The 11,266-nt window shown below is 42.8% G+C and overlaps 1 protein-coding gene across 6 annotated transcripts in view; it reads right to left on the bottom strand.

The window, feature by feature from the left end:
* The window catches only part of kcnc3b (potassium voltage-gated channel, Shaw-related subfamily, member 3b), a 46,375-nt gene extending 39,453 nt beyond the window's left edge, over nucleotides 1-6,922 (bottom strand). For all 6 annotated transcript variants that reach the window (XM_034860598.1, XM_034860601.1, XM_034860596.1 and 3 more), the window contains exon 1: nucleotides 6,325-6,922. The gene's annotated coding sequence lies outside the window, so the exon portion shown is untranslated. The remainder of the gene's footprint in view (nucleotides 1-6,324) is intronic.
* Between the last annotated feature and the right edge of the window lie 4,344 nt (nucleotides 6,923-11,266).

The following is an 11,266-nucleotide window of genomic DNA, read 5'->3' as shown; positions in this document are numbered from 1 at the left end:
TGTGTGTGTGTGTGTGTGTGTGTGTGTGTGTGTGTGTGTGTGTGTGTGTGTGTGTGTGTGTGTGTGTAAGTACATGTTGAGAAAAGGGAGTGAGACAGGGAGGTTTGGGGGGAGGAGGAGGCCATAAATCAGATTTTTCATGGAATGATCGAAAAGGACAGGACAATCAGAAAAACAAGGCAGGCTTGGACAAAGAACTGAAAATGGGGACGAAAAGACAGAAAGACGGAGATTTGGAGAGAAAGAAAGTGAATGCAGCACATGCACTACAGTAAACAGCTAGTGTAATATCGTCTCTCGTCCATATTAATGGAGGAAGAGGGTTGAAGAGAGAGTGTAGGGGGGAAAAGGAAGAGCATTGAAAAGGAGAGTGCACTTTAACAGTGAATGAATTCTGCTGCAGTAAAAAGCCAGCGTTATTTGCTCTCTCTCTCCCTCCCAGCGAGGTTATGCGTTGCCATCCACGCGCACAGCAACAACAAAAAGCCCATACATTCGTCACATCTATGTTGTTAACCTTTTTCCCTATTCAAAGAAATGCACCACTCTCCCCCTTCTCTTCTGTGAGCTTTCACTGGCCCTCCCCCTCTCCCTCCTACAACTCTCTCTCCCTCACTTCCTCGCTCACTCTCATATTCCGCATTAAGGAATCACATTTCATTGAAGGAGGAGAATCAAGGCTTCATTTCTTCCTCTTCCTCCTTTCAAAACAGTCTTATTTCCCATCCAGTGCCCTTCTCTCATTCTTTTCTTCACTTCTGACCTTTCTCCCCCCCCCTCCCATTTTTTCCCACTGCATTATACTCTGATGCGTCTTCAATTTTTCCACTCTTTTGCTTCCCTCATCCTCCTGTCCCATTCTTTCCCCTTCCCAAAGTAAGCCTCTCTTCACTTTGGGTCAACTCTCTCCTCCTCTTACCCCTCAGACTTTGCAGACACTGCAGTCTTTCATTCTTACTTATTAGTGTTTATTCTGTTGTTTTGAAGGAACTCTTTGCTCACGGAAAAGTTTGCTCTTTTCTATCAGATATTATAGATCTTATAGATAGATAGATATTATTATAGAGTTTGTTTGGTTTTTCAGATTTATGTTGTCGTATTTTTTCAACAAAAATGTTTTCATTTTTTTTCATTTTTGATGACCCTGGACTTGACAACACTCAGGTAAGGTCTACTAAGACCAATGCTTTTGCATGGGTATGCAGACCAACTTTGGAAAGTACTGTGCGCAGCCGACTAAAACTAAAATGGATGTATTGAATGTGCACGGAACCCAAAAATTTTAAAAGTCTTACATTTCTTCTTTTCCCTCAAATATCCCAATTATTTGCCATGTTTACTGCAGGAGTATAAAATCTGCTTGCTTGACAAAAATCTGCACTGATGCGTTGTACTGCATCATTCTGCAGAAGTAATTTAGTCTGCATCTTAGCAACTAAAAACTGTAGAAACAAGTGAAGTTAAGACTAATTTAATTTAATAAGGGAACAATAAATTGCAATGAGTGAACAATTTGGAAGTGAGGTCAGGCAGGCAGAGAGTAAAAACATCTCTGTCCTGTGGGGCATTTCAGCAGGGACCGCTTGTGTTGTGGGAATGAATTATATTTCAGCACCATGGACAGCAGCGCTCTCTCACTCTCTGTCTGGAACAAACTCCCCTCTAACGGGATACTAAACTTTCCAGAAGCAACGTCTATGATTTCAATTGTAGAACTTTTATCCCTTGGATGACTTTAGTTTTGGCTTCACTTTGTAACTCCCCCACTCCCCTTGCTTCTACTTTATAGGCAGCTGTAGCTTATTGATGAACTGCTGCATATTTTATACACCAACAGCCAAAAGTCTGTAACTGTGGTTAAATGCCTTTCTGTTCCCTCTGAGCCATGTGTGGTGAGCTTATTGGTTTTATAAAATGTACTTTAATACGCTTTTTGCATTAAAAACTGGAGGTTGGGGGTTAATTGGGATATGGTGCCGCTCCTACGTGACCTCAAAACTACTCACTGTTAGATAACTGGTCTTGGTGCTTTCTAGCTGCATTTTGGGAGAATGAGCGTAGTTTGGGGGTTTCAGCTTAAAACGGGGGAATTAAGTGCATCTCTTTAAGAGCCAGCCTCAGCACTTAACAGCTGAGAGCAGAGGGGGGAAATTATGAGGAGAGGTATGGGGACAGGGCTAAAGCTAAGGAAGGTGAACGGCCGGTATAAAATGGAGGAAGGAAGTCAAGATTCAGTGAAGATGAAAAAAGTGCGGAAGAAGGCCGAAAGGGAGAAAGTATGACAAAGAGGCTACAAACTGTGGTGGTAAGAGGGGGGGAGGGGGGCAGAGAAGAGGAACAATCACCACCACCACCTCGCATTCTCCTGCAGCATTTCCTGCCTTGGCCACCATGTCCTGCGCCACCCTGCTCCTCCTGCCTCACCACTGCACACTCACAAAGGGAAATATACATACACACACACACACTCACCTGGCTGCAACAAACAGGCTAAGAACAGCCTTTTGAGGGCAAAATTATGTCAAACCATTATGAACCTTTAGGGAGAGGGAATTATTTCTGCAGGGGACAGATAGTGAGAATAGCTCTGAGAAAGAGAAAGTGCACACGGCTGGTGCGCGAAGGCTGCACTGACGCTGATATATATTAGCAGAAACACTGCAGCAAGAGGGGGAGGGAGCATGGGATTATGGGATGCATTGACTGTGAGGTAGAAGCAGCAGTAACCGGGGGGATGAGGAGAGCGCACGCTAGAGAGTGAGAGTGAGAGACAGAGAGAAAAGGCAAGAGAGGAATTTGGAGGAGTGCTGACTATGCGAAACAGACCCAACTGTTGGCAGGAAAAGCTAAAAAAAACCTTTCCCAATCACAGAGGGGGAGATAGGGAGATGAAATAGGGAAGGAGGTATGCTACACAGAGAAGGAGAGAAAAGGATAGAGGGAGTGGGGGGGGGGGGGGGGTAACAGAGAATGAGCAATTTTGGGGGAAATGAAAGAGGAGGGAAAAAGGGTGGGGGAGGAGACAGAGAGGACAAAAAAGACCTTGCAGTTGTTGAGGATAGCACCTGAATGTCTGTAAAGGTGTAGGAGGAGGGGTGGGGGGTTGGAATCGGTCTGCAATACCAATAAGAGGAATGGAAACAGTGGATGGATAGGAGAAAGGAAGGAAAACACGTGTGGGGATCTAAAACATATATGCAGCTGAGCTGAGTGGCAAACGCACCACTGTGGAAACAGGGCTTTGCAGGCAACTGTGTAATGCGTGTGAGTGTGAGAGAGAGTGTGAGAGAAAGAGATGGCAAGAATTACGAATGTGTTTCTGGTGTGCAGCCATTTTTTTCTCCCACCTACTACCTCATCAAAGAATGTAACCACAAGGCTTCACGCTGTTCCACCCATATCACCTCCCTGCTTTCCTCATTCCTCTCTACCTTATCTCCCTCTTCTCCCTCTCTCTCACACTCCCCAGTGTTGAGGAGACCCCAACAGGAGAAAGTGAGGCATTGCAGTGCGGTGAAAGCACTGCGGTCACCTCCCCTTTTAGTGCGGTGTCACACCACACAGTGTCCTCTCCCCCCTCTAATTGTCATTGCACCTCAAGGTGTATAGCTCTGTTTCTGGCAGGAGAAAAGAAGCCAAAAAGGTGCATGCATGCGTGAGGATAGTGGTGAGAGGTTTGAACCAAATAAATAAGAATGAACATGAGATGAATATCATGAATGGATGGATCCCAAAAAAAAAAACAGCATGCATATGCAGAGAAAAACTGAGCACGAGGCCACACATGAGCCAGTTGCTCTGAGACAGCTAATACACGCAGACAGAGAACCAAAACACCAAGGCATTTCACGCCATAATAAAGCTCACCAGTAGCCAATTCCCAGAATGTGAATTAAATAGCCAATCAATTTAACAAGCAGAAAGAAAATGACAATTCCTTCACTCAGCAACACTAACATAGAGATATCTAGGAGCTGACCAATCCACACATACTACCCCCCCTTGGGAGTTTTTGCATATTGGTCAATCAACCCCCCCCAAAAAATAAAAAAAAAGCTCTTGCTGTGATTTGATCCCTTCCAGCCACCTTTTCACCTTTTTTAGGATAGAAAAAAAGAATCATGCACTCCTGTTTTTCTCCGTTTTGCTGGCTGGGGATTATTAATACATAAGGCCATTTTCAGGAATAGGCCAGCTGAAATGAAGCCTGTAATAGAGCTCTGAAAGCTCAGCCACTGTTCATGACTAAAATCCGTTCTGCACACTGGAGGAAATGTAAACATTGAGATTGTTTGGCTAGATATGCCCACTGGGTGAGACTTTACTAGTGGCAGGACAAGGCAGGGTGAAGGGAATGATGGAAGGAAAGGTACTAAAGCTCCCTTTAAGAAGCAATGATTGGTGTAGCACTTAGTACTGGCAAAAAAAAAAAAAAAAAAGCCATGGGATAGGGTGTCATGTCGGGAAAGAACTCTATTTTTGGACCAGGATCAATCTGAGCTAATATCCCTCCATATTTCAAATCTGGTGTTTGGAGAATTTGCATCAGGAGCAAATAGCTTTAACCTCCACACCTTCTTAACTGTCTATTAGGTCATTTAAACCTGTCTGCTCCTAATTAATGACACTGGCCTTCCTGCATGATTAGGATCATTATGATCCAGCAGCAATGATGTGGTTCACAGAGCCAGACACACAAACGGGACAAGGGAAAAAGTATTACTGCACTGTCTCCTGACCTGTAAACTATAGTCTCCAATTAGACATAAAGGAGGGGTAGGGAAGTCACAGATTAGACTCTCAATAGCCGGTGGGAGTAGGGAGAGAAGCTAGGTTTGAACGTGCAGAATCAAATAGGACAGGAGAACAAAGAGGAGGGTGGAAGGTGAGCCTCAAGGTTAAGGATTTACCACACAGAGAATTTAAAATGAGAATCAGGGAAATGAATTAGTTGAAGGACAGAGGGAAAGTTCACTGTGAGATGAGACGCCTAAGGAGAGACGAAGGGTCAGGGGCATGAACACACACAAACCCAGGACACGACAGATGCCTAATTAAAGGACAGCCTCAAAATAGACGTATGCCCCCCTGTTGCTTAAACAGCAGCGTCCTCCTTACGAGCCCCATCGCTACTCTGCCAATCCCATCCAGTGACAGCATGCCCCGGTCTCTGGTGGGGAGGCTTTTTTTGTTGCTTAAATCCAAGGGGTGTTTTCTGGGTTACCCTCAATCTAAAAATAGCGCCAGCTGTAGATTTATAATGCAAGATTGAGGGAGGGGGGGGAAGCAGGGAGAGAGCAAATGGAGGAAGAGAGTACCCATTAGGGGAAGAGCACGCCGAAGCAAGTTGTCAGAAAAAAGCAAGGCATGCTCTCGAAGGTGACGGAAGAAGAGGCGTTATGAAACTAGAGACTTTTTGTGGAATGCAAATGGAGCACGTTGACAGAGTGTAGGTGATGCGATGGTGAAGGTTGTAGAGGGGAAAAGACTACGTCTAGACATTTAACTGCCCCTGTACACTTCCTGGATCTCAGTGTCCTTCCTGTAGTTCTGCTCCTATGCTCGTCTCTTCCTCACACCACCTTCTCCTGGCCCTCGCTCATGTGTAGTGTGTCAGCCCTCTAACCCTTCTCCTATGGTTCCTTTATCAAAACCTCCATTTTTTTAGGCCTTGACACTTCCCACAGTGCTAGCCACATTGCACAAACACACACACACACACACACACACACACACACACAGCCCAACAGACAAACAAACACACACACTGAAGGCACATGCTAGTAAAACAAATGCACCAAGCAATACAAACAGTTGCTCATGCAGACAGACACACAATAAGGCTGAGAGGCATGCACACGCACGCACACACAAACACACACACCACACACACACACACACACACACCCCTGAAACTGCTCTGATCTAGTGGTGTAGATGGGGAAACACCCACCATTTGTGCAATGAGGATAGTAAGGGTTTCTAAAAATGTTTTTTAATCAAATCTGACTGTGTCAAAGTACAGCTCTCTCTGTGTTACCGCAGCTAGAAATAATAAAACCCAGGAGCCTAAAGAGGTTTATGAATCCAACTTGAACATTTTGCACACATTCTGATTCCTCCGGATACTGATCAAAACACAACCAGGCTGCAGTACAAAAAATCGCAGTTATTGTGGATCTAACGATACTTGTTGAATGTAGGCTAGACGCCTTTCTGTTCTTTCTTTTAGAGCTGGCCGGTGTGTGATCTGTTATTAGACGTGTAGCCGCAGAATAAAGCCACCAAAATACAGACATATACACAGACACGGTTAATACTCACTTGCTTTTGGTTCAGGTTCGTTTCGAGTGCGTGCAGAAACACGCACATCAAGCTTAAAAGATCAATCAAAATGTAGTTTTCTTTGTTAGAACGCCCTTTCTTATGATTTCAGAGAGTATCCAGTTTCTCGCAGACGGTTGATCTGTTTTTTTTTCTTTCTCTCCCCTGATTATAATAAATGAAAATAGGATTGCGCGCGTCTGTTGCTGAAAATCTCCCTTTGACACCGTTATTGCCGAATGGTACACTAGCATATGGTCATGCTGATGATGGCAACGGGATGAGTCTTTCGAATGATATGAAGCAGAAGTCCCCCTTAAAAATTGTCTTTTTGTTATGCTATTTCCCTCGATTTCAGAGCCCCTGTCACTCCCACCTCTTTGTTATTGCCACAAAAAAAATGACCAGCTCTTGTTACAGTGTCTCTACGCTTCCAGGCGCAGGGTGTAGCTACCATTCAGCTCTTCCTCTGTCTCCCCCTGGCAAATGTTTCAATGGAGATGCAGCCTGTAGACAGCTCTCTCTATGCCTTTCCCTCTCTGTGTTCCTCTGGGGGAGCGTCACCTTCTGGACTATTTTTTCCCTTCAGACGATACATGTGGGCGGATTAGAGAACAAGACGGAGGGGTGGGAGGACCCCGGTGAATACTGGGGCTAATTACTCATACGGCTGCTGAACTCCATAAATACATATGCTGTAAAATAAAAAATAAATAAAAACAAACAATACTAAATATACACACCACGGCTATAAGAGGAAAGGCTGTGTTGATGTGTCATCATCTGTTTAATTGGTTGCCCCCCCCCCTCTTCGTTCCCCACATACACAGTCTACACATTACCGTGCTGGAGGGACACACAAACACCAGTTTGTCTACAGGTTCCTTCACTGTAGCTGACATCAGCAGTCATGTGGTAGCAGAGGAGTGACCAGGGTTCTATGAAAGTGTGGAGTAATATGTTCAATAATAATAATAATAATAATAACAAGAAGGAAAAAAAGGAACGCACACTGTTTGCTCTGAAGACACTGTCTGACAAAGGGATCTGTAAAAAATGTTTGAATTTTTATTTTATATATTTGAATTGTTCAAACGTGACAAGCTGCAAAACTAACACTGTTTTTTGTGTTTTCTTCTTGCAGGAGGCCTACAGAGTTGTTGGCTCCACCAGTGGAAGTACGATGATGCTCCGTAATGCTGCTGATACACTTATTGACAGGAAACTCTGGGTCGAGTGCATGCCATCTCATAAAAATTACAACACAGGCCAAAAGGCTTTTGCTTTGGTGCTTGTAGCATATTCCGTTGACCAAATGTTCACGTATGAGCAAAGTGCGGATAGAAAAGGATGAGTAGGAGAAATGCAAGGTATTTAAAGTGCATTTAAAATGAGTGCAGATGAGATTATATAACTGCTTAATTTACTGTTTAAAAATGCAAAAGGGCTTATGCATAAGGCGCATACAAGCCATTGAAGTTGCATGTGTTGAGACAGGAGGAAACCACGTGATTGAACGGTACCTAGATAAAGGCCAGGCTTCTCTCGGCTGTAAGGCTACAGTGCTAAACACAGACACACTGCTTTTATAACTCATAAAGCACTTCATTTCTATAGTGAACCGTACATCTTTCAATAATTTAGACAAACAGAGGCAGAGAGTGTGGTGGTAGAGGAGCTGTTTAATGCCGAAAAGTGGAAATAGTTTAATATGTGCAAAAAAACAGGCAATTTATAGCATGCAGAACCCAAAACAGGCTTGGAAACTGGCTATTCTGGATTGCAGGTTTAAGCCTTTTTGGTTTTATTTCTGGGGGGCTTTTATGACCTTTAATTGACACGATAGCTTGAAGACAGGAAAGGGGAGAGAGAGGAGGTGACACGCAGCAAAGGCTAGGAACCAGGGCCACTGCCAAGGACTCAGCAAGGGACACACACTCTACTATGTGAGCTAGAGGCTGCCCCCTCTTTTATTTTCCTGAATAAATGATCCTCTGTTTTTTACTCTGTATTATTAGTGACCTTTTGTGGGAGCCTGTTTTCTTTTCAGATTGTCCTTCCTCCAGAAGCTCAATGTCTGGCTAAGGAGTCCATGAGCAAGACCTGTTCTTAGTAAGTCACTTTATAAATGATCTCATGATATGTAAATATGACAGTATTTTCAAAGCTCAACCAACACCTCTACCAAGTGTGAGGTTTAGAGCTTTATTCTGCAGCCTCACGAAACTCTAGTCCGCACTATATCACATTGTTCATTTACAGCCCTTCAAATCCCTGCAGGATCGGTCATTCACGTGATTTATACAGGTGTTGTGCTCCATAACTCAAATCAAACTGGTAAAACAGCCAGGCAGCCAGAGCCCTTCCAGCAGAGTCTGTAGGAGTTTTTTTTATCCAGTATTTATAGAATTTAGCATACAGTATGTTAAAGGTAATACAATAACAAGACTAAGAGTCTACAGCCATGCAAGCAGCTTTGTAAGGCTGTACGTGATGCTAAAAGCTATTAGCAGTTGGGTTGGGGGAAAAAATCGATACAGCTAGTATCGCAATATTTTCATTGGCAATATTGCATTAAAACAAAGGCGCCAAGTATCAATCTTTTATTATATATGTGTTGTTAGTTTGTCTGCTTGACAATTCCATTTTGCAGCAATAAAATTGAAGTGTTATGAACAAACAGAGAAATGTACCTTTTTAGATGAAACAGTTGTTGACAAAGTTTGAAATTGGGAAAAAATTTGAAGTTGGAAAAAAGGTAAGAAATTGCAGTACATCGCAGAATATTGCAAGATGTTTAAAATCGCAATAATATTGTATAGTGGCATGAGTATTGTGATGATATTGTATCGGGGGCGTCTGGTGATTCCCACCCTTAATTAGCAGCATGCTCACTGGGACAAAGTGTGAGGCAGGTAACATTTACCGGAACAGGATGACGTTCTTAGTTTAGCATGTTAGCACAATGAACACGTTGCACTGCCGTGTTCCTACAGCCCAGAACGGAGAAACCAAACATGCCCTCACTGTCGAGAGAGCCCTTTATGCTTTAACGTTACCTGAAGGCCACCGTAGTTTTTCCTACACACTTGGCAAGGCGAGGGGTGAAGGGAAGAGTATTCAGCTGGTTTCAATCTGCAACCTCACAGCTAGATGCCACTAGTCTACACACTGGTCGTTTAATAATTAGAATTCACTAACAGGGGGCCTTGAAAATAGGTAGCAAGTTTCAATGCCATCCATCCAATAGTTGCCAAGAGGTTTCACTGTGAACCAAAGCTAGGAGAAGCAAAGCTAGTTGCGAACATCTGGAACAAAATTGCCGTGCAATTAATGTACAACATTTGCATGTTCCAAGACAATATTCTCAGCATCAAAATGAAAGGGAATTCACCCTCAGCGGTCACCAGACCAAAACAGATGGAACAAGAAGTCGTCAACAGAAAGTAGCTGACAGAGTTTCTTCATCAACCTGCATAAATACTGAATGCTCAACGTTGTTAGCCTACGCAGACACATCCACAATCAGTCTCTCGGCGCCAGCATGGCGCAGCCCATGCATATGGAAGTAGTGAGCAGCAGACCTGAGGAGACATTGTGTCGTGAAAAGAAGATTCTCAAGCGCTGAAGGAGTAAAACACATCTGTGGGAATGCCCTAAGCCTCTCGGTTCAAAATGACAATGTTATTGTTATTATTGAATGGGTAGACATTATGTCATGCGTCTACTATAGACGGTAGTTACAGTATATCTACCATGTTTAATAAAGTTGCACAGATGGGGACAGTAGTGTGGGGTAAACAGAAAGGAAAAACTTTACATGATCTTTAGCTCTGTAATATGTTTTTTGACGCTCCGTGGAATCTGGTTGCAAAGGTCATTTTGGTACAAGACGGACAAATCAAACTGAGCTGCTGATTGCTGCGTGTTCAAAACAAAACAAAACATAGACCGCACAACAAATGTTAAAATTGATTTTAATCACTGGAGACAATGTGCAGTAGCATGGAAAACTGTGAGCTATTGAATTATGAATCAAATGCCATGTGAGCAACAGCAGTAATGCCTCCAAACCCATCATGAGATTTGTTAAACGCAGTAGTATTACCATGTATGTCCAGCACTGCAGTTCTTACGAGGACAATCCAAAGAGACTCTGCAGTTCTCCAGAGCGGTGTGCTACAGCTTCATTGTGTTATGCACTATTGAGCAGTATTAATTACCTGACTAATTTAAGACTTAAAAGATATAAATAATGCATTGTCTTATAATAATGTAATTGCTCTTGGGGGAATTGTGTGTTCTGTTAGGATTTGACACTATAAATACAATTGAATTATTGTGAACGTGTAACTAAAACCTTACTGATACCGTAGTTTTATGAGTAGAGTACATTCCACTGTGTTTAACATTGAATAAACAGGATGTTTGGGGTGTTGTGCAGATTTGACACACATTCTTCCAGCCTCTATCGGCTGCTATCACATTCAATCATAACACACATACCTGATAATCATTCCAAAATTCACCTAGTAGGAAGGGTATTGCTAGATGAGATGGAGGGATGTTTTTATCTTTGATGTTTTCAGCAATGCAGCAATAAGAAGGATGTAGCAATAGATAAGAGATGTCTTCACAATAAAATGTTTTTTTAAAGTTCTGTTGTAGTGGTCATAATCTTAAGTCTTTGATTACTGTGAGTTGTATCCAGATTTTCTGTAAATAATCGCTTGGCAGATGTATAATGTATAACAGCAATCATATAATGTATTCCTTTGCAGTATGAACCCTGGCTCATCACCTTATAATTAGTCTCTATAACCAGATGTTAAACCACAACTGTATTTTGCAGTCATAAATAGAGCATCTAGGTTTTACATGTTCATGGAGAAAAACCTTTTATAATACACTCAGTAGTCAGTGTATTACGCACACCTAGCTA

Source organism: Etheostoma cragini, chromosome 21 (assembly GCF_013103735.1).
Source record: "Etheostoma cragini isolate CJK2018 chromosome 21, CSU_Ecrag_1.0, whole genome shotgun sequence".
Taxonomy (NCBI): Eukaryota; Metazoa; Chordata; class Actinopteri; order Perciformes; family Percidae; genus Etheostoma; species Etheostoma cragini.
Note: the sequence above shows the minus strand (reverse complement) of the source record. Positions and strands in the feature narration are given on the sequence as shown.